The 23,969-nt window shown below is 45.5% G+C and overlaps 1 long non-coding RNA gene across 1 annotated transcript; it reads left to right on the top strand.

The window, feature by feature from the left end:
* Nucleotides 1-4,506: 4,506 nt before the first annotated feature.
* LOC125947322 (uncharacterized) lies at nucleotides 4,507-22,923 on the top strand. Its single transcript, XR_007468183.1, has 3 exons — nucleotides 4,507-4,631; nucleotides 13,538-13,579; nucleotides 22,543-22,923. It is a non-coding gene; the product is annotated as an uncharacterized LOC125947322 (long non-coding RNA).
* Nucleotides 22,924-23,969: the final 1,046 nt, after the last annotated feature.

Below are 23,969 nucleotides of genomic sequence, written 5' to 3' on the forward strand. Positions count from 1 at the left end.
TTCGGTAGTTTGTTTGCAGCCTCTAATATACAATGACATTGGCAATGACAATGCAGTTATTATTGGTGTATTTGAACCCTCGACAAATTCTATAAGGAGGAGGCCGCGCTGCAACGTGAGCCCCCCCTCTCCGAACAAAATTTCTGGCTATGCCACTGTGCAGTGAAGCAGGTCTTCGAACACTGACCAGTTACAGATGATTTTCTGCATTTACACCCGTCGCTTACCAAGAACTTAGAAAAGGTGTTCGGCTGAAATGTAGCAAATTTTCTGTACAAAGCCACTAATTTACCTTGTTCACAGGAACCTCCCTGAGAAAACTGACGTCGATCCGAGCTTTTGTTGACGTGATTTTACTCTTTGCGGTGTCGGCCATTTTCGTTATGGCGCGGTTTCGCCAAGGTGACTGCCAATGGCACCGAAAATATAGCCATGCACCTAAGGCTTTCGCCTTCGAAAAACAGAAATTCCGTGGCAGTGAACATAACTCGATCAGGCACCTGCACGCAAATGCGCAAATGGACTCGTAAACTGAGGCCGACCGAGATTAAGGGTGTCAATCATGCGAATGCATATCCTGAAACTTGCGCCCATCGCGACCATTTAGCAAGCTTACATTATTATTTTAGAATCAGCTTTCGACAAATGAAACGACAAAAGGCATTTTTGCTTTTTTTGATTCGATCGGACAAAAAGTTGGACGAGGAAAAGATGGACGGAAGGGGGGGGCGGAGGCCGCTCTTTCAAGATTCTGCACCCGCTTCCTCGAAGCGGGCCTGAGCTTCTAAACGACTATCAATAGCAGCAAAACTGCTGATTCACAGTAGACTAGCTGGCCGCTCGTCTTATACGCGCGGCGGTTATCAGATCAATTATTCCTGATTCGCGCTCGTCCATGCTCGACGGTGAAAGCTGTTGGCGTGGTCCTTTCTTTATTTTTTTTTATTCTTAAAACGTGTATTCTGTTATCGTCCAGTACACTTCGTGCGTCATCGTGCGAATTTCGAATCTTAAAGGTCCGTACGCCACGTGGTGTAAAAGCTGTGAACTAAAGGCGATGTCCGGAATTGCTGGGGTTGCGTGCGATGCTCTTGCCAATTGAGCTACCGCGGCGCCGTTTCCCATCCACTTTCTTTGATATTTATGTCTGAGTACTAGAACTGACCCTGGGAGTGTTAGCCAGCGCCACCACTTACAAATCTTGGCAGCGGATGTGGAACATCCTTTCTGCCGCAGGCGTCACGAGTACGTGATCTTTTTGGGTGAACGCAACTTGTCAATAAACCCACACATGTTACCTGAAGACATCAATGCTGGCAGATTGGAGACCCTCGTTATGTAATGAATGAAAAGAAAGGGAACCGCGAGGTAATTACCTGTGCTTACTAAGTACAAGAATTAACTTAGTAAGTACAGGTAATTTCCCCTGTGTTATCCTTGGTGTCTATGTTTGTTGGCTTCTTATGATATGATTGATAAAGTCGGGTACCTCGGTTCTCTTTCTTCTCGTACATTACGTGCTATTTAAAGGCTTCAGCTTGCGCGATGATGCCGTGGTAACTGGTTAGCGACGGTTTAGTCAAGTGAGTGACATGTTAAATCAGCAGGCTTTTTTTTGCATCATGCTGCACTATAATGTCATCTATTGTATGCGACGAAGCCTTATAAATCTTTCTTAAGCCGCAGATTACACTACGCATCCGTGTTGCTAGGCTTAAAAGTAACGCCCGTACAGATCAATACAGTTTTGACTGACTTACGGCAGTTTAAGAAGGTTTGACATAGCTCAGTAAAGAATAACTGAGCTTCCTTCAAGACGAGCAATTAAGCCAAACTCCAACAGAGCGGAATTCTCCAAAACAAACTAAAGAGGCCGTAGCTCCTAGCGCGTTTTTTATATTATGCAAGCCTCAACACTATTCAGGTTCCCGTGGTAATACTCTTGTTGTTGTTCCTCGGTACAAATGGCACATACCCACCATGGGGGATAGGCCAAGAATCGGACGGTTCACAGGAAATCAATAACAGAAGTTTAGAAAAAAAAACTAGGGAAAGACCTATTGTGCGCGGTGTTCAAAGTCGAACAGTCCTCATGCTAAAGTGAAGCAAAATATAGGTAAATTAACATAACTTACTGTTTTAGGAAGGTAGCCGATTCGTGTCAAGTATGCTTAAACCTAACCTTTCGATGCCTCTTACCTTGGGTTTGAGATTTGTCGTCGTCAACTCACTAGATGTATTTATGAATGTGTGTAGACAATTTTTGCCCCTAGGTATCTTATGACTGTTGTTTTGTCAAGTAGACAACTAGGGCCACCGCATAGGTGCCGGAATGCAAAAAGAGCGGCTGGCTGCGGTTTGGTGCAGTAGACAACGTTGGTGAATGAGCATGTGCTATATCTGGGCGAACCCTTCAGAATTGATGTGCCGATGTAACATAAAGGGCATCAAGCCTTAAATATGTGTCCTCCATCTCGGTGCACACTACTGTCATCACCATGCATAACGTGCATAAAACATCGCATTTGCCCTCGTAAAGGTGAAAGCTAGCAGATACAGCTGCGTGGTGCTATTTTGATACCCTTCGCTATTGTTGCTACCTCACTAACTCGAACATGCTTCGCCTCATTTAGGTTGCAACATAGCGTTATATTAAGTGCGAAGCACTTTAGGTGCCCGGGCTGTGGGCGTCGGCGTCTGTCGCGTGGTCACGCTCAAAAACAAGTGCTCAAAACAGGGTCCAAACAATGCCCAATTGATCAAAACCGGTTCAAAATAAACTGACATGATTCAGAATAATTTAAAAGACAGGAATGATCATGGATTAAGCGCATTAATTAGCAGAAATTCGTTAAAATCTATTCTATCATCAGCAAAGGCTGTCCGCTCCCTGTGCGTGGTGGTTTCCCACTAGTTGTGCTTTAACACAGGTGTGAAAACGGATGGTGGATTGCTAAACACAAGATAACGACAGGATAAAACAATGTGAACACAAGGAAACCACAAGATAAACACCGGCGAATCACTGCTCCACACTTCCCCAGCTTTCACGTTGAGTGCCGCTGAGTTTACCATTGCATTAGCGTCGAGTTTTTTGCCTGTTTTTTAGCCAACGTGCGCCTTCCTCTTTACTCTAGTGCGCCATATGGAACCACACAGATTCAGCCGTCTACACCTGGCTTGATCGAGCGACCGTTAAGAAATCATTCTTTCCATGAAAGACTTCGCATATTTGAAATTTCGGAATACGCGGGGACATTCTAATAAAGTAGTTTAGCGGGTTGCTTACAGCAACAAATCTTCTCGTGCAGGTGATTGAGATATCCCGAGGGAATTTACAAGATTCAGTGCGCTGAATGAAGGAAAGATATCTAAAATTCTGAAGAATGTTTCTCCTCACGTGATCTTTATTCCTGGAACGTTTCGTCTTGCAATACCAAGACTATCGCAAAGGTAAGTCGTTTGAGTCCACTGCAGGTGTTGGAAAAAAAAAACGCAATTATGACAAATTTCGCAATTCTGGCGGCGCCCTAAATAGCAGTGTATTTATGTTTCTCCAGCATGCTCCTTTTAAGATCAGCTAAATTTCTAGCGAGATTCATGTAGATACTTCTAAAATAAAACAACACATTCTTTAAGATAGAGCCCCACAGTGTGCGTAGAATTGTGATGATTTATTTAATAGCCACTAAATAATCTACGAACCTTTAGTTTTTGACATGCGTCGCTGGTGACATGCCCAGAAGCCCATCCACATTTCAGTGCGCCTGATACTATGCTCCTGTCAAACATTTTCCACTGACAATCTCCACGGAAGTTTTGAGCAGATAATCTTTACCGCTTGTTGTCTCAATAACACCATATAGTAACGCAATATATAGTTTTGCTATACCCTCTGATTTAGAGGTCATGTAGATAGGGGGAAAATTCGATGACGTACCACGTAAACGCTCAGGACGCAACTTGCAATAAAATATTCTGATCTTTCGCATTATTGACAAATTGGTTCCCTGCCTTTGGTATGTGCTCTGACGTTCTCTATATTGTCGAACAGTGGAGCCTTAATATATCATTGAAAGCGGATAACTACACCTCATATGACATTTTTGAGGTATATCAAGTGATGCATACAAAGACACACAAAAGACCCATCAATGCCGGCAGTAGCAGCCTCTTAAGCTTCTGCGAAACCTTTTGCTTAGCCCCTCACCTTAGCCCCTCACCAGGACTGGCCATTTTGAGATGACAAGCGCAGTGCGTAAAATGTGCATTAACGAACGTGTCTGCTAAGTATTACGTTGCTACGCGCCGCGGAAACAGCAGAAATTTCAAAGCAAACGCCATTTGCCCTTCTTGCGGGCGCTGCGCTACCAGCCGGAGAGTTGACATATATGCGTAAGTGCGCCTACGTACACGTATCTGCTGTGACGTCACTATCAATGACGCATGAGTTCGAGAATTATTCAAGGCAACAGCAGTCATTCGTTATCCACCTCCAACGATATATTAAGGCTCCACTGCTCGACATAAAAGAGAATGTCAGAGCACAAACCAAAGGCAGGGCACCAATCTGTTGTTAATGAGAAGGAACAGAATGCTTTATTGGAAGTTGCGTCCCGAGCGTTTACATGGTAGGTCGTCAAATTTTCGAGCTATCTACCTGATCTCTAAATCCGAGGGTATAGCAAAACTATAGAGCATTACTAAGGTGTAATTGAGACAACACGCGGTAAATATTATCTGCTCAAAACTTTCGTGGAGATTGTCAATGAAAAATGTTTGAGAGGAGTATAGTATCAGGTGCACGGAAATGGGGATGGGCTGTTGGGCATGTCACCCGCGACGCATGTCAAAAACTAAAGGTTCGTAGGTTATTTATTGGCTATTAAATACACAATTCTACGCGCGCTTTGAAGGTCTATCTTTAAGAATATGTTGTTTTATGTTAGAAGTATCAACATGAATCGCGCTACGAACTTAGTCCATCTTTCAAGGAACATGCTGGCGAAACTTAAATATACTTCTATTGAGGGCACCGTGCGAATTGCAAAATTTGTAATAATTGCATTTTTTCCCGACACCTGCAGCGGACTCAAACGACTTACCCTTGTGATATTCTTAGTATTGCTAGACGAAACATTGCAGAAATAAAGAACCCGCGAAGAGAAAGATTCTTCAGAATTTCAGATATCTTGCCTTCATTCAGCGAAAGTACCGCATATTGAAAATGCCATCGGGGTATCAGCAACACCTGCACGAGAAGATTTGTTGCTGTAAGCAACCAACTAAAGTACTTTACTTAAAAATGTCCTTGCGTATTCCGAAAATTTACTATGCTAAGTCTTTCATGTAAATATTGATTTGTTAACGGTCGCCGGATCAAGCCGGGCGTAGATGGCGGAATATTTGTGATTCTGTATGGAGCACTCGAGCCGAGAGTGTGGGTATCGAGTTGCCTTTCTGCACCTCGTCCCCCAGCTCGCGCGCTGTGCTTAGCTCGGTCTCCGGGAGCCGCCGCCGTAATGGCAACATGGCGGACACGGCTAGCGCGCCGGAGCTAATTTTCCGCGCAAACCGTGCTTCTCCCTCCCTGATTTGAGTTACCGCGCGAGCATACGTCACCGGGACGCGCCCTGATTGGCCTCCCGAGTGGCGGCCCCCGGGCGGCCTTTCCACCCGAGCTCTCTTCGGCTGAGCGCCTGGTTGCCACGGCAGATGCTCGCAGGCCCGCAACGAGTTGGTTGCGTGGGACCTTTGCTCTCCCGACTGCTTCTTCTCACGCTTGGTGCACGGTTAGCCCTAGCGTGACAGGCGCGCGTACTCGATCGGTCTTGCGGTGAGCCTTTGCCCGTAAGCGCTGTGACTGTCGCACTGTGCTGTATCTTGGGTGAATAAACCCATGTCTGTTGGCGAAGCGACTCCAGACCCTTCTTTGCGCCGTGTTGGAGAGTCGACGAACCCTGCCGTAGCGACTTTGTGCGTTGCGGAGTGGAGGAGAGTCGTGCCCTTTCCTGACAGTCGCTCGTAGGGTGACCCTTGTGCAAACCCATTTCCACAAGATGAAGGCGAACGTTGGCGAAAAGACAAGCAAATCTAACGCGCTGTTCCAATATAGATGAGGTGAATCACGTTCGAGTTAGTGAAGAAGCAACAGTAGCGGATGGTATCAATAGAGCATCGTGCAGCTGTACCTGCCAGCTTTCTGCTTTACGAGGGCAAATGCGATGTTTTATGCGCGTCAGGAGAAGTATGCTGGTGACAGTAGTGTGCACAGAGATGGACGACACGTCTTTAATGCTTGAGGCCCTTTATGTCACATTGGCACATTATTTCTGAAGTGTTGGCCCAGATATGGCTCACGCTAATTGACCCACGTTGTTTACTGCGCCAGCCAGTAGCTAGCAGCTAATTTTGCCTTCCGGCACCTATGCGGTGGCCCTACTTGTCTACTCGACAAAGCGACAGTCATCACAAACCTAGTGGTGAAAATGGCCTAAACATATTGATAAATACATCTTCTGAGTCAACGATGATAAATGCCAAACCCTGGATAAGAGGCAGCTGAAGCTTCTGTTTAAACATTCTTGACACCAGGCGGCTGCCTTACTAAAAGAGTAAGTTACGTCATATTATCCTATAGTCAGATTCACATTAACATGAGGACTGTTCTACATTGAAGACCGTGCAGAATACGTGTTTCCCTAGTATTTTTTTCTTTCCTAAACATCAATCATCTATTTTCTGCAAATGGTACAATTCTTGACCGACCCCCCATGGCGGGTATGTGCCATGTGTGCAGCGGAACAACAACAACATTACCACATAAACCTGAATCGCGTTGAGGCTCAGATTATATATATATATATATATATATATATATATATATATATATATAAAAAACAGGTTGGGAGCTGCTGCCTCTTTAGTTTGCTTTGAAGAACTCCGCTCTATTGGAATTTCGCTTGTTCGGCTCGAGGACTGCTCAGGGTTATTAGTTTGTGAGCTATGTGAGACCTTTTAAAACTGGCGTAAGTCAGTAAAAACGTATTGTTATGTAGGGCCTTTAGTTTTCTGCGTCACAACACTGACGCCTAGTTGTAATGCGCGGCATAAGAAAGTATTGTAATGCTACGTCGCACAGATTACATGACAACATGTCCGACATGATGCAAAACAATGGACGACGAAGCCTGCGGATTTAACATGTCGCCCAATTGACTAACCCGTCGCTAACGTATTACCACGGCATCAGCGCGCAAGCTGAAGCCTTAGAAGGAGAAAATAAAAACATGAGTTAAGAGCGGTTGGTATACAAGAAAGACAAGGCATTATTGGCCGCATTAGCGTGCCATGAGGTCTGTTGTCTTGACTGGACTTCCTACAGGATATGCGATATGCCCATATATTTCACTGAGTAAAGCCGCACTTGCGTTTCCGGTTTTAGGCGTGCGCGGTTTGAACGAACCAATGTGAGTTTAATTTTGGCTGTTTCGCCCTAATTACGCATTATTACTGCGCTGTACGTAGCTCTAGGCTCACTTGGTGCGTCTTCTTCGTTTAAAGCTTGAGTTTAGAGGAAACGCCCTTTATTGTTTTTCTACGTGTACTAATGGTCTCAAACGTACTAGTTTGATGAGGCGATAGTTGCCAGATACCGAGATCCCGAGAATGACAATTCAATCTGAAGCCCCCACCACTAAAGGAAATGACACGCTCTCTTTTCATAAATATTTCTTCCTAATCTCTAAGCTTTCCCCAGCGCTGAATTCATGGAATGAAAATTATTGTTCAGAAGCATGCGTCACCAAAACTGACAAGAACCGGCGTATGCCTGGGACTCAGTTAAAAAAGTTTATATCAAAAGCATAACCAATAAGTAACACGAGTAAAGGTGTGAGGTAAAATGTTCTTCGTCAAGTTAGAACGTACTGTGAACGGTTAAGTCGCTGGACGTTAGTCATAAGGAAAAAATATCAGTTTCGAAGTACTAACAATAAATGCAAAAATAGGTTTATACAGTTAAAACTGTAAATAGGCACTGTAAGTAGGTTGCATTAGGAGGGAAATTAGTGGTATCTTTCATCTAACGCTAAGTGAAAGCCTCTAACTGACGTTTGTATAGCATATGCCATACTTTATTTAACATTTATATACTGGCAAATAGGTGGAGGTGCCTTAAAATTAATGTGGACAGTATTTGACACTGCTTGCTGCCACATTTTCGGTGCGCTCAGATATGTCTGCCAATCGCAAATACAGTACTTGTGTGTGCGATACAGTGGCATTGCATTAGCCCAGTGCATCTACGCTTGCATTATAGGATTTTGTACGAAAGAAGAATTGAAACTTTATGCGTTAATTATTCTCCACTGTAGAAAGTATTTATAAAGGAAATTTCTTATATACCCAGGGCAACGCTTGATTTCAATCATCCCCGAGTACAAGATAGCATTGAAAATAGGGGTCGTCAATGAGTGACACACCTGTTATAAGTGCTCTTATCGAGAAAGGATAAATTTTAATGAAGCAGTGTGAAAGGCTTACATAGATTATGGGGTGTTAGGTTTAATAGAGACGTGAGGGAATGCTTTCATCAGGCACGCGTTCATGTAAATATCAGCAAAGGTTTTACAGCTACCAGAATGCTTGGCATGAATGCAAAAAATATTGGTCTAGAAAGAAGGAGGGGGGGGGGGGGAGGGGATCTAGCCAAGCAGTGAATCTTCACAAAATTATTCACCTCTTGCTTTGATGGCGTCGAGATGCTATACATCAAGGAGGTTTATATGTAGGTAGTAGTGGAGAATATATCCGGAACTAGCGGCTAACACTATTATGCTGTTCAGCAACCCTTCATTTAATAGTGGAATTGAGGACCTTATCGGGCACGGGTGAAGTTATCCCAGAAAAGGAAAATAACACTCTATAACTTCGAAAGTTCGTTCGTCATCTATATGGCTGTATTGGTATTCAGTTTCTTCAAGCAGCGGACGAGTTAGTTTAGTTAGGTGGCGTAGTTACAGCGAGTGTGTATGATATAAAAATGGTTGATCCCTCTTTCATAGAAATAGGTTGATCCCGAAAGTGAATCATGTCTTCATAGAAGTTGTTGCACGTTTGCTTCGCAACTCGGGGTCCGCTACAGCGACAGGCGCACGAATTGCGGGTCGGCGACTGTGTTGCAGGCTTGCTTGGCGCGTGGCGTCCTGCTGCCGAGTCGCTACGGCGGAGGTACGAGCATTTTATCCAGCTTCGTAGTGTCTTGAGCAGCGGGTTAAGTTGCGACGCACTCAGCTTCAGTAATGCGAGTGGCAGAGACCGCAGCGTGCGCCGCGTACGCGCGAAGGCGTTCTGCTTCACGCAGGCATGTCTCTCGCTGGACCAAAGCGAGATTCGCCCGTCGACGTCGTTGCCTTCCTGCGCCGCTGAGCGCCGCAGTTTTCTTAGTTGGTGCCAACGTAAGCGAAGATGTAGGTGGCGCGTCAGCAACGCTGATGCATGTTGAAGCTGCACTCTGTAGGCGACGAGGCGTCACAGGCTTATGGACGCGAAAGACGAACCATGTACGGAAACTGCGTCGTCATCTCAACAAAAGGCCTACACCACCTTCACCAGTCTGCACCGCGTTGGAGCTCCGCTGCGCTGAGACTACCGAAGCGCTCACTGTGGGCGCTGGTTAGTGTCATGATGCAGCACTTCGCTTCACCGCTCTTAGATAGCGGCGACATCCCTATTAACAGAGAGCATATTTATCGCGTTCACGTCATCGTCATATCTGTTACAGGAAGTTGATGGTGGGCCCCAGCATAACCCACTATCGTGTTAAAAACGTACCAAAAAATTACGTGGAATCTCCTCAGGGAGTTATCTGCATGATGCGTAAGAATTTCTTAGTAACAATGTGGTGTTGAGTGCTCAGACTCAACAATGCTGCTAATCCTAGCACTGCTATGCGGCTTCGGTAATCTTGGCTCTATTACTGTAAATTCGACAGCACTGCGGCGACATGACCTGCTGCGGAAGGCGGCCCAACGTGAACTTATTAGGCAAGAAAACTACTGCAGGTGACGGTGCCAGGTGCGCTGATGACGTTCCGATCCGAAGCCACGGCTGCTCCACGGTTCTTCTTTACTAAAGGTGGGCCTAGTGCGTGCCTGGTTGCGCACTTCACGTGGTCATAGACACAGGCTTGAGCGACTGCTCTCTAGTTTGTTGTCGTCTTCTTCTTCGAGAGCTGCAAGGTGCCGATGCCGCTCATCACGTCAACGTTCCCATACTGCCCCTCGCGCTCGTGCCACTGCTCGCGCGTTCGTCGTCGTCTGCCTCCATAGCTGGTGAAAACAATGCTGCTGGCTCTATATTGAAAGCGATCGTCTAACGCGAAGGATGGACGGACGGGCGGACGCAGTGACAGCTTTCTCGTTTGGTAACCATAGAAATCCTTACGCATTTACAGTAAAATCGGTAAGATGGCATATGAGGAACGCATTGCCAAATTGTGGTGCGGAACAATACACAGTCAATACACAATGCATTTTACTATAACTTCAAAGGTAATAATGTAGCTAGAGAACCAAGCATCGTGGAAATTGCTATTAAAAAGAAAAAGACAACTAGGCATAACGTTAAGAAACAGGAAAATTGTGGGGATTAGAGAGGAAACTAGTATGGATCATATGCGAGTGGAGATTAAGAGGAAGGAAGGTCATACAATGCGTAGAGCAGATAACATGTGGTTTGTTGGAGGAACAAAGTAAGCAGGAAGGCAAGGGAAATTAAATTACCGCTGCTGAGGAACAGGTTGAGGGACGAGAATGCAAAGTTTCAAGGCATAGGGTTAAGTTAGCAGGCGCTAGACCCAGGTAACCGCATGTCTTGGAGAGGCCGTCATCCTAAAGTCAGCATAAAATATACTGTTGATGACGACGGGAGCTTTCCGAGAAAGGAAATGATGCACAAACAACCAATTGGTCCCATTACTAGCGCTTGCTTTGTGCCACCAAACCTTGAGCCATCGCGTGCTAGTGTATCTGCATCGCCTTTAGAATCCAAGACCTCGTGTGGGCTACTCGCATCCAAATTTATCGCTGCATGAGCACTCATACCGTAATAGGCTACCAGAGCATACTCAGTGGTTTTAGAAACATTTCCTCATACCATCTACAAACTACTTTAATCTTCTTGTTTCTCTTAAATATGAAAGCCTTATATGTCTCATTAGTTTGTCGCCCTTGAGCGCAAACGCGTTGACGACACGAAAAGTAGAAAAAGGCTACGAAGCCTCGACCTTTGGTAGTAATTAAGGCGAAGTTAATTAAGGCACAAATAATTAAGATAGAGTGAATTAAGGCAACTGAACCAATGACCTTTGGTGGGAGTCAAACCCACCACCTTTGGTGCTAATTAAGACGAAGTTAATTAAAGCACAGGTAATTAAGGTAGAGCTAATTAAGGCACTCCAACCCAGGACTTTGGGTGGGAGTCAAACATACGGCCATAGTGGTGAGTTGAACCCAACGACCTTTGGTGATAATGAAGGTGACGTTAATTAAGACATAGTTAATTAAGATCGATAATTCAGGCACTCGAACCCAAGGTGGGAGTCGCACTTGCGACCTTTGGAATTAAGAGCGATGCATAAGTCAAGTACACTAAGCGAATTAAAGGGTATAACTAAGTGAAGTAGACTAAGCGATTCAAGGAAGATCTGTACGTCATTTGTCCGTCTTCAATGCACCGGCTATTGGGCTTTCGCCTTCAAGTCGTCTTAGGGGTATCATATAAGAGACTACGGGAAGTTTTTTTTTTTCCGCTCCACATTTTTGATCTTCTACGAACTCGACTTAAGCAGCATTACCACGAAATATGTCCGAAATCAATTACGCTTTTTCTTATTTCTGTCTTTACTATGAAAATTTTCAACAATATCGCGTCGCTAGCCACAGGGATCTCATTGTGAACAGTGGGGCGCAGTGCTTTGAACCACTGTCAAACGTTTACGTTTTATTTCATTGCTTGGAAATTTCCCGGGTTACTGATTTTGATGAATAAAGATTTATTAAATATAAAATTTAGTTGATCTCGCTGTCCTATCCCATCAGTTCGATTATCTGAGGCACTACACACCAGTTGTAAGACATAGAAGAATGTTGTCAGTCAAATTTAAGGAGAAAACCTTCTATTTTGTCGATACCTTCGGCGTGCTCTTGGCAGTGACCTTGGCGAAAAAGTGGCCGCAATAAACGCTCGGATTGACGTCACACATCTCAGTTAGCTTCCTGTAAACAATGTAAATTAGTGGCTTTGAAAGGAAATTTGGTGCATTTTGGGTGGGGGTGGGAATCGAACCCGGATTTCCGATGCGCGAGACAAGCACGCGACGCTGAAGCCCCGGCTGCGCCCCGGCTTACTAAAGGTGCGTGTAGTGCGTGCGTGACTGCACACGTCACGGCGCAGCCATCTCGCTGAGTAAAGGTGTGGACTAGTGCGTGCACTAACATGCTGTAATTTACGTACTGCGTTAAGTGTTCATATGTGACCGTTCAGGAGCTCGCCTTAGTGCCACACGTGCACTTCCCATTGCGGCTCGTTATGTCTTGCAAGAATTCTAGTTCCGAATGTTTAACTTTATGCATTACCAAATGTGCAGCAGGATTTCTTCGCCTTCTTGTGTTGCAAGAGTGTAACACCTGCGAACTTTTAAATATTTGACTAAGTACCTGTATATGTTCATATTAGAGCACGTGTCTCCATCGCGAAATCGAAGGCAAGCAGAAACCAAGTAACGTCCGTTTAGCAGACATTTCGTGTTTAAGATTAGTTTTGAGAAATGCGTCTCACATATATCTAAAAAAATGTGTTGATATCTTGGTTAACACTTATTAGTTGAGCATAATACCACTGAGCGAATACCACACCGCAATTTTTCTTACAAGTCTTCGTCGATTTGAGTATTGCAGCTGGCGCAAGAGAATTGAAATAATGGCAGTAAGATATTGTTAAAAGAATGTTTTCCATGAGATATATAACCCGGTAAAATTGTTTAGACGACTTCCTACTCCCTTCGCATACTATTGCTCTGCTTCTGCATGTCTGGATTGATGTGAAGTGCTCTTTGTCTGCGTCGCATTCCAACATCTTAGCACAGTATTATACGAATTTCTTTCCTACTTCTTTTTATCCACAGTCAAGCACAGCAGGTCTTGTCGTTATGAACAGCTTTCGTAAGGAAATTTATTTATGAGCAATATTTCAGCTATTGTCATAAATAAAGAAATTTTAGCGGTGTGCCTCTCCCTTACATCATAAGAATCAATTGTCTCCGCCTGAAGAATACAGTTCATGCCATATACATGCTGATTTAAAATATCAGCTGGGCATTATTATTTTGATGTTCTGTTGATATCTTAGCGATGTTAGCTCTGCGAGCTGTTTTAGAATGGTGTAGTTATGCACTTCTTGTTTCTATTGTGAAAAACGTTTTAGAACTAATCGATGCTTTTTGCCCTGTACCAATAACAACACACAATGCTTTCAGATATGCACTTGCTGATTGGTGCCATACTAATGGTCGTTTCAGGTAAGGCTGTATGCTCCTTCTACCATATACCGCATCCGACACCGATTGTTCGTTTGGGTTTTATGCGGTACAGCATGAAACGTACTAGGAATACAAGCCTTCGTCGATTGTCCCTTGTTATCGATAACATTAAAGGACCACTGAGACCTAAATTTCAACTCTGCATGTTTGTGTTGTTAGATTTTGCTGCATAGACAGGTACACCAGACCAAGTATTAATGGCGAAACTTGTCTTGACAAAATATTAATGTTGTTTTAGGGTCAGCGCAGCTATTGATCTGAGTTCGAAGCACTTCCTCACATTTTCATCAATATGACGCCCTTAGTAGCCGCTCGGGATCATGATAAGATTTTTTTCGGCTACAATAAGGTCCACGTCGCATATAGGTACGGTATGGAATATGACTGGACGCTGCTGGGTTTCTTCTATGTCTAGCTGGTCGCCTGCTCGCAAGAGATACATAGTAGGTTTTGGTGACCGATCCGGTCGCCGACTTGCACCAATCACCACACCCAACCGATTTCCAAGTTGTGATAAGATGTGGCGTTTGATCAGACGTCGCACGAACAACCAGCTCGCTCGAACAGCCAGAGCCGGCGCCGGTGACAAGGTGGTTATTCACCTGTCTATCACCACACTCGAGGCGTCTGACGTCCGCTCCCGGATGCATTAAAATCGAGTACAGCTTGCAAACAACACATGTCACGCGAGCGCGTCTATCGCCACTCAAGGAGGCATAAAAATAGACTACACTTTGATTCTGACACAGAAGAAGTAAATACTATTGTGGACATTTATTAAGCTATTCTTTGTCATTTGTACACGATCCTCATCACGTGGGGTTCACATGGGGTTCTACTTCATTATCGCTTGTGGGGTTTTCTCTTGAGGGTGATCTGTGCTTTGGGCGTGGTCGGTTCACCGCCTCCCCGACGCGTAATAAACGTCGTGATAACTGCTGCGTTAAAGAATAATAAAGCGATGTTGAAAGTGCACGTGTTTTATAAAGCAGCACGCGGTAGTAAAACACTCGCATGGTCGGATGCTGCGATGCGAGGGCATTTCACCTCGCGGACAGACACCACAAGCCAACCGACTCAGAGAGGTGGCCCCCCGGATTGCACGTTTGCTCTTTGCAGCCATGGTGTCGATAATAACAGCTAAGGTTGTTAATTGACGACACCATTGTACACACATAAACGTTGTTGGAAAAAATAAGCGCTCAACTGACGAGCTGCGCGGCTTGATAGGTAAGCGTCCTCCGCTGCAGCAGCCAGCGAGTATGCCTACGGGCTCGATCGGCGGCTTTCATCAGCGCCGCGTCAGTGGACGGCTCGCAGTTGTGAATTGTCAGTCCCGGTGACCTGACTTTATAGACAATGTCCGCGTGAAACGAAGGAGCGTCGTGCAAGGACGTTTCTTTTGTACTTCCTGACGACAACAAATGTTTTGCAAGGTTTGCCCGGTTTGGTAGGAACGCCACCCGTGTGTGTTTCCACTCAGGAGGTAAACGGCCGGAATGCCAGCACTTGTTCATGTATTCGGTTATTGCTCCCACGGACTTCGGGTAGAGGTTGCGCAGCGCTTTGTTCGTAACCCCGTCGGGGCCGGGCGCTGACGTCGTGCGGATGTTGTGCAGCGCAGCGCAGACCTCTGCCTCTGAAATGTCAGCATCCAGCTGTTCGTTGGGAGCTCCGACGTTGTGAGGCAGGTGCGTGTCGCTCTTTCTCGAGGTGTTAATGTACCCGCTGGTGAGCTCCGCAAGCAGCTACGCGTCGGTGCCTGGGTATCGGTGTATTATTTGCGTCAGTTGCTTGCATGCCGCCGACTTGGTGTTGCCGGGATCCAGCAGGTGTCGCATCAGGTTCCATGTTTTCTTCAGCCCAGCTGGCCGTTGAAGCTGTTGCAGATCTGGCCCCACTGCTGACGTTCCAGTGTAGAGGTGTGAGTCTCTATCTCCCGTTCGAGCTTCGCTATTCGCCGTTGCAGGTTGTTGTTGTGACGTTGGCGCTGTCACTCGTACATACAGCATATGGCCAATGAGAAGACTGAGCCCTTAACAGATTCGGTGTAAAACACGTTACCTTCTCTATGGCTTATACCCCCGTAAGCAATGTCTCATACCCCCGTATGCAAGCAAAGTTTGGCAGCATGTTACACTCCTGTAGCACGTGAAGGCGAAAGAAAGCCTGCTGCACACATGGTAATGCGCCATTTCGCATCGACCCTTTGCTGCTTTCGCAGTTACCTCCCTTGAGGCACTCGGTCCCATGTCGATACGTGGCGGTAGCGCCACTTCAAACACTGGTTGTTGCCGGATACCCTGCTGGAAATATTTAACAAACAGAACAATGCCTCCATGACCTCACTGATGAGGTCAAAGGGTAGAGGGAGGGTGCGCGCAGCCGGGAGGAGGAGGCTTGCCGCGGAAGCCCTCCTTTCGCATTTCGCATGGAAACGGGAAGTATCGTGCTCTCTTGCAGATCCGCTGGTCGTGCGGTGACAATGGCCAAATCGCGGAGCAGAACGCGCTGATGTGTACCGTGTTTAGGAAGCACTTTCTTTCTTTCGCGTTTACCTTGCAAGCTTCTATATTTTTTTCAAATCGCTCGTACACACCAGCGCCAAGCGAATATAATGAGAAATATTTATATAGCAAGCCGTCGTTAACTATCAATATTTGCTGTTAAGACGTAACATTTCGTGATTTCGTGAAAGTAGTCGCTTTGAAATTCATAACTTGCGGTTTAGCTTAGGGCTACGGTTCAACTAGTCCGCAGGTACAGTGGTGGCTAGCATAAAAAAATTCGGGGCACCTTCATTCGTTAATTTTATTTGTGTGTCGTGAAGTGGATAAACTAAAGCTGGCCTATTTAGCAGTCAGCCAAAACTCACGACAAGTAAAACTCGAACGTTTATTTTATTCACACATTTCGCACTGGAAAAAGACTGACCTCCACCCAAAGCGAGAGTGTCAATCAACACAAGCAATTTTCATTTACAACGGGAATTTGTACATAATAAGCGAACATGGATTCCAGAAGATCCAAACCAATGCGAAAATTATGAACCACCATGGCTGTGACTTTCTTTATTTTTCATTTTTTACTTTAACCTTGGCTGTGCATGTCGACAAAGTAAAGTGTGAACAAAATGTATAGCCCAATAAACACGCACTCAATCCCTTCATTGCAAGTATTTCACCGGCAGTAGATGGGTTGCCGTCACGACCAATCAGTCGAGCGACACCGTTCTTATGTCAGTCCACTCAGGGCCGCGATTTTGTAGCGATGCCTTATGACTTATTTTAGAATAGTCTTATCATCCACCGTTCACGGCCGGCTGATCCCGTTGATAATGCGAGTGGACCGTCGCTCTGACCACTGACAAAGCGCGATAAGCGCGAAAAGGCATTATTACTTTAAAGTCATCGCTACAAAATACCGGCCCAGGCCTGCACAGAACTGGTTTACCCATACAAAATGAATACCTGCTCAGAAAATAGAGTGAAATACTTGTGCTTGCCTGCTGTCATTAGGAAACCTGCAAGGCTTCCCAGAAATGAAAATCCCGGTGTTAAAACACCACACAGCGGGACAAAACAGGCGATGCCCCGATTTAACCATCTTCGTCCAATGCTTGGTTGGCATGGTTTCCTGCGTCTTCCGTTCTTTACACGCCTGATCAAGCTTATCTGTCTTATCTTTCTCATCTTCATACTTGGCACGTCAACCGAAGGAGGTGGACGAGCGCGATCCGACTTGTGATATTGCTGAGCGAGTGGCAAGGGTGAGCGGAGGCAAGCTCGACGGACGCACGAAAACAACCACTTCCCGTGCTTTCGCAAAAACAAAAATTAAAAAAAAATACCTTGGCATGCCTGGCAACGGTTGGGAGTGCGCATGTTCCTTGAAACCAAAACTAGTACTTGCTTTTAGGGGGTTGGTTCAGCTTGTTCGGCTCTTTTTTGACGCTTAGCTGCGGCTTCGCGCGCTCGTATATGGGCGTTAAGGTACGGCCACGCTAGCGGCAAAAACGCGCGTTTTGGCCGCTAGCGTGGCCGTGCCCTTACACTCGCGCCAACGACGTTTTTCAAGCGAAGCTTGTGTACCCTAGCGTGCGCCGGCGATGTAACGCTAAAACTCCGTCTCCAGCGGTGGCTCGCCGGTGCCGGAGCGTGGTGCATTAGGTACCGTGCTTGCTGCGTATGCGCGCGCTCACGCCACGTGCACAGCCAATAAGAGCCGTTTCGCTACCCCTGGGGAGGGAAAGAGCAGTGTTACGACTGGCATATAGCACAGTTGTCCCCGGCGGCTGCTTTCGACAAAGAATGCTGCACCGATAGACCTGCAGGGATGAAATGTCATTTATGCCCTTCGGTGCCTTGCAAGGCCGGGAAGCTGGAGACTAGACCAGCGTCACCTGAGACTAATGGACATGCCATTATGCTTCGTATCTCCGGCTGCCCGGCAGCTCAGAGCTGATAGGCGAGACGAATTCGGTGGTTATCGGTCCCGTGCATCGTTTAACGACATCGTCGCTCTTTTCCGTCACGGTAGGGACTGTGAGAGTCAAACAAAAGAGCTAATGCCCATGCCACACGGGCAAAGTAAAGTGCACTTTGAGCGAGTGCACTTCGCGGCTAGTGTCATTCGCAGGCTGCCACACGGGAACGCTTAGTGACACTCACTGCAGAGTGCACTCGCCGGCGAGTGTGTTCGGGGAACTCACTTCGCGGCGGCGAAGTGTGTTGCCTCGTTGGCAATGCTTAGAAGATACATAAAGTGATACTGGAAGAAGAGTCAGGAGCAATTTTAATGACATTGTTTTAAATTTCTAACGTTACAAGATAATAAAATGTGCCACACCGCAAAAAACAAGAACAGCAAAAAAAAAAAAAAGAAAAAGAAACTCGCTCTCGGGCTGTTCACGACCACGCCGGATAATCAATGGGCAGTTGTTTGGCGGATCGAGTAGTTTTGACTGTTGCTGGTCAAGTTGCCGTCGTTGCCGGCGCTTATAAATGTGGGTTGTAAATGTTGTTTCTAAGAATAATAAACTGTTTTTGTGCACACATTTTTATGTGAGTAAATATATGCTTTCCCGTCTGACTCCCGGTTGCCATGGCCATCAATTTGAAAGAACACTTTCTCGTGTAGCGGCGCACCGCCAAAGTGATACCCGTGCCACACGGGCAAAGTAAAGTGCACTTTGAACGAGTGTACTTCAGCGCGCTGTGTGTCACTTTGGCAGCGCGCTGCTACACGAGAAGGAAAAGTGTTCTTAAAAATTGATGACCATGGCCATCGGGAGTCAGACAACAAAGCATATATTTGTTAATATAAAAATGTGTGCACGAAAACAGTTTATTATTGTTAGAAACGACATTTACAATCCACCTTTACAAGCGCCGGCAACGACGGCAACTTGACCAGCCACAGTCAAAACGACTCAATCCGCCAAAAAACTGCGTAGTCATTACCCGGCATGGTCGTGAACAGCCCAAGAGCGAGAGTAGTTTCTTGCTGTTCTTGATTTTCTTTTTGCGGCGTGGCACATTTTATTATCTTGTAACGTTAGCAATTTAAAACACGGTTATTAAAATTACTCCTGACTCTTCTTTCAGTAATACTTTACTTATTTTTTCCTCATTGGTAACGAGGCTACACACTTCGCCGCCGCGAAGTGCGTTCGCCGAACACACTCGCCGGCGAGTGCACTCTGCAGTGAGTGTCACTAAGCGTTCCCGTGTAGTGCCTGCGAATGACACTAGCCGCGAAGTGCACTCGCTCAAAGTGCACTTTACTTTGCCCGTGTGGCACGGGTATGACTTGAGATGACGACAACTCCACCCTTCGTGGAAGCGCTATTTAGCGTGTAGGCCCATCTCTCTGTCAAGCTAATCTTCATGAAAAGCCCCATCATTCTTGCAAGGGCCGAACAGCAAGACTTTCCGTGGGAGCAGATCAAAGTTAAGGTTCCCAAGTCACCAAGCGGTTGCCCGAACGTGGGGGTGGTTGCGCCATCTTCGAGGCGTAAACCGGCGAAATGGTGCAACGACAGGGGCGGGAATTTGCGAAAGTTTCGGCAATTGTGATTGTATGAGAACAACAGCAGTGAATTCCCCTACGAGAGAAAGGGGGAAAAGGAAGCGCTAAAAAAGCGGACCTTCAGTGCTGTGAGAGTGCTCCTTCGTGCTCGTACTTTGAATCTCTCAAAATGTAAATGCTGTATATAAACCATTTTTTGCTCCTCTTGGACCTCTTGGACCCGGCACCATGGCACATCACCAGCTACGTAAACTCATTATGACCGCTCGGACACGAATCGAAACAACTGATGGTTGACTGCGGTGAAATGGAACCTCCAGCCAACGCCAAACGCAACAGGCAAGGTTTCGCGCGCGCTGCGCCCACTTCGTTTCCGTTCAGTTCAGTCTCGGAAAGGCCATAAGACGGTCACGCATTGTGCGCACTCCCGAACAACCGGCAGCTCTCGCCGACAGCCGACGGGAGATTGCCCGTGTAAGGGAGCGTCGTCGACGGACCGGTCCTACGATGCGAACCGCTAAGCTGCGGCACTCCACCAACGCCGAGCAGATAACATGACCTTCCCTTGGTCACTTTAACGTTACTCACAAGGATCATAACCGTCAAGCACAATGTGCACCGAGGACAAGCTTCGCTTACCCACATTTTCTGGTAGGGGAAGGGCTGATGTTTTTTTTTTTTTTTTTTTTTTTTAAGTCGCATCCTCTCAGCAGAGAATAGAAACATATGCTGTTCTGTGTTTGTAAGGGTAATTTCAATGAAAGTATGCACTGTTCACTTCACTTTGCTGAGTGCTTGTAGCCCCAGCCTTACGGGGGTATGAGCCATTGAGAAGATCAGGTGTTTTTTGTACCACTCGTCTGCACGCCATGTTTCTGTACGGTGTATGCGTGATTTCAATGAATGTAAGCACTGTTAGCTTCTATTTGCTGAGTGCTTGTAGCATCTGCAATACGAAATCGCATCCTCTCAGCAGAGAATAGAAACATATGCTGTTTTGTGTGTTTGTATGGGTAATTTGAATGAAAATATGCACTGTTCACTTCACTTTGCTGAGTGCTTGTAGCCCTAGCCTTACGGGGGTATGGGCTATTGAGAAGATCAGGTGTTTTTTGTACCACTCGTCTGGACGCCATGTTTCTGTACGGTGTATGCGTGATTTCAATGAATGTAAGCACTGTTAGCTTCTATTTGCTGAGTGCTTGTAGCATCTGCAATACGGAATCGCATCCTCTCAGCAGAGAATAGAAGCATATGCTGTTCTGTGTTTGTATGGGTAATTTCAATGAAAGTATGCACTGTTCACTTCACTTTGCTGAGTGCTTGTAGCCACAGCCTTACGGGGGTATGAGCCATTGAGAAGATCAGGTGTTTTTTGTACCACTCGTCTGCACGCCATGTTTCTGTACGGTGTATGCGTGATTTCAATGAATGTAAGCACTGTTAGCTTCTATTTGCTGAGTGCTTGTAGCATCAGCATTACGGGAGAGATGAGTCATTGTATTTTTGCTTGCTTAGGGGGGTATGAGCCATTGCTGATAATGACAAGTTTTGTACCAGTGGACCGGACGACGCGTTTTTTTTTCAAGTCCATCGGGGACATGAACCACTGAAGACTTTCGCATTTAAAAGCTGCACTACTGAGGCTTGATATTGCTCTCACCTCCCCGGCAACGGTAAAACTACAGGAATGAATAAATTCAGAGGCCTTGATGTTAGTGTAGAAATTCGTTGTTTTTACACAACATTTATATATATAGTTACGAGCGAAAATTTGGAGACCGCAGAGGCAGGGTATTTTCGATGCGTGTAAGCCATGCAAACTGATATCAAGCAACACCGATCACGGGAATTTATTCGAGCAATGCAAAGCATCGAGACAGTGCCACGTTGCACGGCTGTTCTTGAAGAAAATAAATTATTTTGCTCATGCCGTGGTCTCATCTTTGCTCGAGAGTGCACATATGCGCTATCATCTATAAATTTATCAAACTTAAATTTGTGCACAAATTATACACAATTGTACAAACTTAAAATTGTAGATAAACAGTTACACAGTTCGGTTCAAATGTAGAAGTGATTCTTCCGGCATTTGACGTTGTTTTTCAGCAGTTTGGTGGGCAGTCGTGTCTTTTCTAGACTTTGAAAAACTTAGTCGGGGTGTTCTGCTGATTGTCTCAAAAATGCGCTCAAATTAGTTGTGAAGTACCCACAACGAGCGAAGTTTGTCTCCTGGTACCTTACGCTTGGTTTGGTGACCATTATGATACATACTACAGGTCAATTACTGAAAGGAGATCCTGATCATGAGACTTTACAGAAAAATACTAATAGGTTGGAGTGCATACGGCATTGCCAAATCCAGACTGGGAGCTTACCACCGTCGTTGCAAAATATGGTACAATAATTGCATTCTGTCTGTGCTAACATACGGAGCAGAAACTTGGATGTTAACAAAGAAGCTCGAAAAGAAGCTAAGGACCGCGCAAAGATCTATGGAACGAATGATGTAAGGTGTAGCGTTAACAGACAGGAAGAGAGCGGTGTGGATCAGAGAGCAAACGGGGATAGCCGATATTATAATTGACATTAAGAGGGAGAAATGGAGCTGGGCAGGTCATGTAATGCGTAGAGTATAGAAATTACAAGTGGACCATGAGAGTTGCAGAAGAGAAGATAAACGCAATCTAGGACGGCGAAAAACTAGGTGGGGTGATTAGGATATTTGCAGGTGGAAATTGGAATCAGCTAGCGAAAGACCGGGGTAATTGGAGATCGCTGGGAGAGGCCTTCGTCCTGCAGTGGGCAAATAAATACAATGATGATGATGATGATGATTATACATGCACAGTTGTATTTGTGCGCTGCAGCGAGGTGTTGACGTCTTCATATTATCTTTGTTTAATCTGCAGGGAATCCGGACTGTCATTACCATGAAATGTTGGCCGACTACGTACCAGCTGCTCAAGAAGTGAAGCTTAAAGACTTTGTTGTAAACGTGCGCCTTAGCGTAAACAGCAGCAAAATTCTTTTCCAGTTTAATATGACCGAAGGAATACTGACTCTAAAATGTCCCAATGGTACAGGAGCAAGCACTGTATGCTGCAATTTCAAATGCGAGAGCCAATTTTATGCCCAGATCTGCTACCTTAATATGTCAGGTTCATACGCCAGGTACCACGTTGATCTTCATGACGAATTCAATACCAGCCAGAGTTTCAAAATATATTTTTTCTTTGCTGACTACAACGTGAAGAAACCTGCTTATTTAAGCGTGTATATTTCAAACAAAGCCATTTTCGGTAAGCTGTATTCGTCTTTACCTAAATAATTTGCGCAATAAATAAATGAAAACAATAGACAAAACCATGTAATCTGCAAATGTTCCAGCATAGCTTATTGAAAATTGAGCTTTAAGCGCTTAGCCCTTTCAAACCACAGGGAATCATTTGTGTATCCAGAATAGTGCTGACGTCTACATTGAGCTACCCTTACTGTTCATAAATAGACATGTTCCTTTTCGTTATCATATTTAATGAGAGCGTGAGGAGCGCTTAACAGGATATTGTATTTTTACGTTTTCATTCCAAGGTGGTCCCGTAACGCGAAACAGAGGCACGATAGTTAGATAAATATATTACGCAGTAAGCCACAGACTGTTGAAGTGAGCGCTCGCAGATACGAAGGAGCAATCTTTTTTTTCCAGAAATAAAACAAGTTTGACTCGTATTCGTTTCTGGAAGTTGCGGCTACCGATGGTGAAGTGCAAATATTCGGCTTTTCTTCCTCCTTTTATCTATCGAAACTCAGCCATTGTTGTCAACTGAAACAACCGTTTAGCTTTTCAATCTACATGGTCCTCTTCACCATCGGCCTGTCGTGAGCGTTCCGTTATTAACACCGGATTTCCAGCCACACCGAGAGCTGACCCTTTACCGATGAGACATATAAATACCCAGAAAAACGATGTTTATTTTCTATCTAAACGTGTGAAACACATCAAGAATAAGCATAATCAACCAAAAGAAAAAATATTTTCCGCAAATGTTTTCAGCAATAGGGGGAAAACCGCAGCAAGGAAACTGGAAGTGGGCTTCACCCCAAGCCACGGAAGGCGTCATTTTCAATTTGTATAGACAGCTCTCATCATATGTGGACGATAGGTGTGCATTTCAGTTGCTTTACATTCCATGTGTGACAGCACTGCAGCTAGATATCTTGCCTGTGTCCGTTGGCCTTGCTTTCAAGGACAGTGACTCGCGTGCCAAACTTCCTCATCCTCGTCCAGTCTTTCTGCTCTAAACCAACAAACGACGCTTGTTGCCTGTCGCTGTGTGTT

The sequence above is a fragment of the Dermacentor silvarum genome, chromosome 8 (assembly GCF_013339745.2).
Source record: "Dermacentor silvarum isolate Dsil-2018 chromosome 8, BIME_Dsil_1.4, whole genome shotgun sequence".
Lineage (NCBI taxonomy): Eukaryota > Metazoa > Arthropoda > Arachnida > Ixodida > Ixodidae > Dermacentor > Dermacentor silvarum.